This window comes from Bison bison, unplaced genomic scaffold (assembly GCF_000754665.1).
Source record: "Bison bison bison isolate TAMUID 2011002044 unplaced genomic scaffold, Bison_UMD1.0 scf7180017864324, whole genome shotgun sequence".
NCBI lineage: Eukaryota > Metazoa > Chordata > Mammalia > Artiodactyla > Bovidae > Bison > Bison bison.
In genome coordinates this window covers 10,822,189-10,828,075 of record NW_011494896.1, presented here as the reverse complement: position 1 = coordinate 10,828,075, position 5,887 = coordinate 10,822,189, and positions in this window count along the sequence as shown.

Genomic DNA, 5,887 nt, shown 5'->3' with positions numbered 1-5,887 from the left:
ACTGTGCTTTCACTGCCGAGGGTGTAGTTTTGATTTCCCGGCCAGGGAACTTCGATTCCCAAGCGGCATGGTGTGGTATTTTCCTAGAAAAGTAAAAAAGCAAACAAAAAGTATTTTAGGGCTAAAATGAATTAGTCAAATGTTTACTTAAGTAATCTATTAAAATTATATTTTTCCACTTTATTAATTTAGAAAACTTGCTGTTTTCCACTCATAGGTTAGGAAATAGTTTTATGCAAATTCTCCATGTAGCTGACTGATGGAGTTAATGTCGGGCTAATGCATCTTAATTGGAGGATAATTACTTTACAATGTTGTGTTGGTTTCTGCCATACAAAAACATGACTCAGCCATAAATATATATATATGTTCTGTCCATCTTGAACCTCTCTCTCTCCCACCCTCCACCCCATCCCACACCTTTAGGTTCTTTATACATACATATATATACATATTTGGCTGCATCAGGTCTCAGCTATGGCACACAGGATCTTTGTTACATCGTGTGGGATCTTTCATTGCAGTGCATGGACTCTCTGGTTGGGACACACAGGCTGAGCTGCTCCACGGCATGTGGCATATTAGTTCTTGGACCAGGGATGGAACCTGCACTGTTGCAAGGTTGGATTCTTAATCACTGAACCACAAGCGAAGTCCTCTGGCTAATGTATATTGCAAACTGTTTGTTTACATTAACATATTGAGAAAGAACAGTGTGTATGAGGAAGACTGCCAGGACAGGAGTATGGCGTACCTCTCCTAGAAGTCTGGAAAAGAGCCTCCCTTTAGAGTCAGGCCCATGAGCTGATTTTGAGCACCTGCCATGCCTGGGCCATGTGTGGCTGCAGCCACTTGGACTCCCTCACTGGGTCAAAGGCCTCACTACTGCCTCCTTCCAAGCCAGGGACCCTATTTTTCAAGGTGACTGGACATTATAACCAAGGACTCTAGAGTGCATCAGAAAGTGAGTCTAATGGTAATCCATCAGCCAGCATCTACTGAGCATTTGCAGGTCTGGGCACCAGGATAGGTACAAAGGGAATGGAAGTGTATGTAGCAAGCCCTAGAATGGAAGAATAAAGGAGAAATTAGGAGCATAGCATAGGAAATAGGAATGGCCAGGAGGCAGTGCATGTTTACTGAGGTTTTGCAATATATATCAGGTATTACACACAAATGTTGTCTCTAGTCCTCATAACTGTTAATATCAGTGGGCAGGATTTACCACTAATTCCAATTTCTGTTTGTCTAAAAGCTAATAGTGTGCATTTTAAGACTAATTACTTGACCTTCTTAGGCTTCAATTTCCTCCTGTGAACAAAGACTATCTACGCCATAGGATTATTGGGAGAATTGACTTCTGTTCTAAGCACTTTGCATGTATCAGCTTAGCTTAGGATAGCAAATCCTCAGTCAATGCTTGCTCTTATCATTATTATAACTTAGGAGGAAGTTGAACCTTAAAGAGGAGTGGTGACTAGCCCAGGGTCACACAGCCAGAGGGAAGAGGAGTTGACCGTGCTCTGTGTTCTGCTTACAACCTGCAATACAGAAAGGGTTACAAGTGGAAGCTTTGCCCTCACAGCAGACCCATGGCTGGACTTGACTGCCCTCTGTGCCTTAGAGAGGCAAGGCCAATTGTCCAATGCAGGGTGACCCCAGGTCATCTGCAGCCATGTGCCTGGCCAGCCCATCAAGGGGTCCTGGAGAGAGGGATGGCTGTCACTTTCTTCTGAGGCCTGGAGAGCTGGGCTGGGCCTCCTCCTGTCATGTCTGAGACTCCCCTTTCCTGAGTCTCAGTTTCCTCATTTGGAAAGGGGGACACTAATGTTTTTCTGCTCAATCTGCAGTGTGACTAAGCAAGTTAAAGATGGTTTTTTCACACTATCCTGTTGTGCTCATATAAGCAGAGTTAAGGCCCATGACTTTTGGATAGGGTGAATGTTTTGATTTCATGGGGGAGGGGTGGCGGGGCTGTGTAGCGAGTTAGATTCCAGTTCAATACAAAGACAAACAATCTCATGCCTCCGGGCATAGGAGTAGAAGGAAGTGGTCCAGTGGGTGAGCCCCAGTCAGGAGGGTGCAGAGGGGCCCTGCCCGGAGTGGGGGTGAAAGTAGCCTAGTTGAGACAAGATGACCTCCCATGCGCTTCTCCTCCTGTCTCCTCCCATGCTGGGGCAGAAGGTACTTAGTAAATCTTCCCTCTCAAAGTAGAGTTGCAAGCAGGGCCTGACTCAGAACCCAGAAGGCCTTGTTCACTTGACTCTGCTACTAATTGCTACTAACTTGTGAAACTTGGAACCTCTCACTAGGGTTCATTTTTCTAATTATTAAGAAGTATAGCAAACACAGTTTGCCAGCTGTGAAAATGTGGCAATGCAAGGGATTATTATCTCAAGACTGTTGGCCGAAACACTGGGTCAATGGTGAAGACGAAGCTTCATAACTCATGGGATTACAGGCTAGTATTGAGAGGGACCTGAGCATTAATCCAGCAACTGAAGGGATAATACATCTGGGGACTACACTTTGTGATTTACAAAGCATTTTGTTTAGCCTTGTCTCCTTACAATAACACCTCAAATCTACAGACAAAGAGATGGATCCTGTTAACTTGTATAACTTATGCAACTTCACACATCAGTCTAGACTCCTAGTGGCTACCCACTCCAGTATTCTTGCCTGCAAAATTTCATGGACAGAGGACCCTGGTGAGCTACATTCCGCAGGGTTGCAAAGAGTCAGGCATGACTGAGCAACTAATATTTTGCATCACTTCATGTGAATATTTGGAGCTGTATGAACTGAACAAGTGTGTTCTCACCATTGACTTCTTTAAGAATCTGATTAAAGCCAAGGACTCTCTCCCCAGAGTCTAGGCATATAGACATATATATGACTGTATATGCAACTTCAGAGGCCCATCCATGAATTCTAAAATAAGAACCTCTGATGTCACATATTAATAATAGCTTCTATTTGAGCATGTAATAAATGTCAATATAGTCCCTAAATGCTTGAGATAGGATGAACTCGTTTAATCTTCATAACAATTCTAGGAAGATAGGTTTTATTATTTCTATTTTATAAATGAAGAACCTTACCCAAGGCACGTGTTTATTCGGGTGTTGAATGTGAGTTTTGTGTGTGTGTGTGGCACTGCTTCCAACGTTTTTTCTAGTTATGGGATATGGAGAATTATATTTATATGGCATCTGGGATACATGGGTGAAGCTGCCGGGGTACATGACTGAGGCTGTTCACCAGAGTCCAGCAACTAGCAGAGGTGCTCTGGCCATCCCAAGTTGCAGCCAGCCAAGCGGAAAGTTAAAGGACCACCTTGTGGACACTCTAACTTGTACTAGGCACACCAGCGTGGAGGCATGCCTGCTGGGAAGCCCAGTTGAGAGGACATATACATACATGTTGGGATCTGAGCCCAGAAGGGCTGGGGTTGTGAGGTGTAGGTGAAGGAAGCTAGACAAGCAGGTGGTGGTGCCACACAGGGTAGGAGGTTGGAAGGGGATCTGGGACGGTCTTGGGTGGGTCACTCCTGGGTAGATGGGAGAAATTTGGCCACAACACCTGCCAATTTTGATCCTGTGTCACATGCCAGCCCTGTTCCCATTAGCTGGCTTCATCGGTGATAAACCATGTCCATGTCCGTGGGAATCTCAAAGCACCCGATGTAAGTATTTGGGCAGAATTTTTATCCTCATTTTACCTGTAAGAAAATTAAATCCAGATAGAGGAAGTGTCTCACCCAAAGTCACATAATTGTTTAGTGGCTAAGTTGTGTCCATCTCTTTTGACCCTATGGACTGTAGCCCACCAGGCTCCTCTGTCCATGGGGTTTCCCAAGCAAGAATACTGGAATGGGTTGCCATTTCCTTCTCCAGGGGATCTTCTTGACCCAGGGATTAAACCTGAGTCTTCTGCATTGCAGGCAGATTCTTTACTGCTGAGCTACCAGTGAAAGCCCGCATAATTGGTAAGGGGATAAAAAAAGCAAGACTGGCCCCAGAGCTGGGCATTCTTTTTTTTTTTTTTTTTGGCTGTGCTGGGTCTTTGTTGCTGCACGGACTTTCTCTGGTTGTAGTGCACGGGTTTCTCACTGGGGTAGCTTCTATTTTTTTTTTTTTACAGTAAATGTGAAAATACTCGGACATTTTTATCTTTGTTTAGTTTTGGCTGCACTGGGTGTCCATTGCTGCATGCAGGCATTCTGTAGTTGCGGTGAGTGTGGCTGACTCTAGCTGTGGTGTGCGGGCTTCTCACCGCAGTGGCTCCTCTTGTTGCAGAGCATGGGCTCCAGGGTGCACAGGGCTCAGTAGTCGTGCGCACAGGCTTAGTGGGATCTTCCCGGGATCTCACCTGTGTCCCCTGCATTGGCAGGCTGATTCTTAACCACTGGACCATAGGGGAAGCCCCTGGGGTAGCTTCTCTTGTTGTAGAGCAAGGCTGTAGGTGTGTGGGCTCAGTAGTTGTGGCACACGGGCCTAGTTGCTCCGTGGCATGTGAAATCTTCCCGGACCAGGGATCAAACCTGTGTCCTCTGCACTAGCTGGCAGATTCCTAACCAGGGAAGTCTGATCTGGGTGTTCTTTCCGTCAGATTTAGTCTCTGCCATATTTCCTGAGGCTACTCTGTAATGATGGGTAGTACACATGGACCCTAAATACACAGTCTAGAGAGTTCTGCTCAGTCATTTTCCCTTTCCCTACCTCAAACCTGGGCTTCCCAGGTGGCTCAGTGGTAAAGAATCTGCTTGCCAATGTAGGAGACTTGAGTTAAATCCCAGGGTCAGGAAGATTCCCTAGAGAAGGCAATTGCAATCCTCCCCAGTATTCTTGCCTGGAAAATCCCATGGACAGAGGAACCTGGGGGCTACAGTCCATGTGGTTGAAAAAGAGCTGGACATGACTCAGTGACTAAACAACTTCAAACCTGCACCCAAACTGCCAACTTCAACCCTGTGTCCCTCTCCTCTTGAAGCTCCCTGAGTGGCCTTTCAGAGGTTCTTCTTGACTGTACGGGGGCTGGGTCAAGAGCTCTGGGTTCAAGTTCTGATCCCACCTCTAATGAGCTGTGCAGCCTTGCTTTTGCTCACTTCTCTGGGTTTCAGTTTATTCACTGAATAATAAAGGTATTAGTAAAAGGATTGGCACTTGAACAGGTTTATAGTTTAAAATTACTTGCATATCAATGATCTAATGGAATTACAATTCCCTTTAACACATGAAAAAACCTGGAGGTCTGAGAGAGAAAATGAGTCTGAGGTTACTCAGGAAATGGCAAAGCCAAGATGTGAATGGACCCTGGCCTAACTCACATCTAATTCCTTTCCTCTACACTACAGATTTCCTTAGCACTGTAGAATTCTGCAGCAAGGGCTGGAGGTAAGAATTAGGGATGGCAGAGCAGTGAGATACATCACTCCTTGACCTGCCAAACCTCTCGGAAGACAAGAGCAGCCAGTTTTACACTGTAACACACTTCAACACACTCTAACTTGTTTTTTGTGGTGGCTGAAGCAACAGTTAGAACTGGACATGGAACAACAGACTGGTTCCAAATAGGAAAAGGAGTACGTCAAGGCTGTACATTGTCACCCTGCTTATTTAACTTCTATGCAGAGTACATCATGAGAAACGCTGGGCTGGAAGAAACACAAGCTGGAATCAAGATTGCCGGGAGAAATATCAATCACCTCAGATATGCAAATGACACCACCCTTATGGCAGAAAGTGAAGAGGAACTAAAAAGCCTCTTGATGGAAGTGAAAGTGGAGTGAAAAAGTTGGCTTAAAGCTCAACTTTCAGAAAACGAAGATCATGGCATCTGGTCCCATCACTTCATGGGAAATAGATGGGGAAACAGTGGAAAC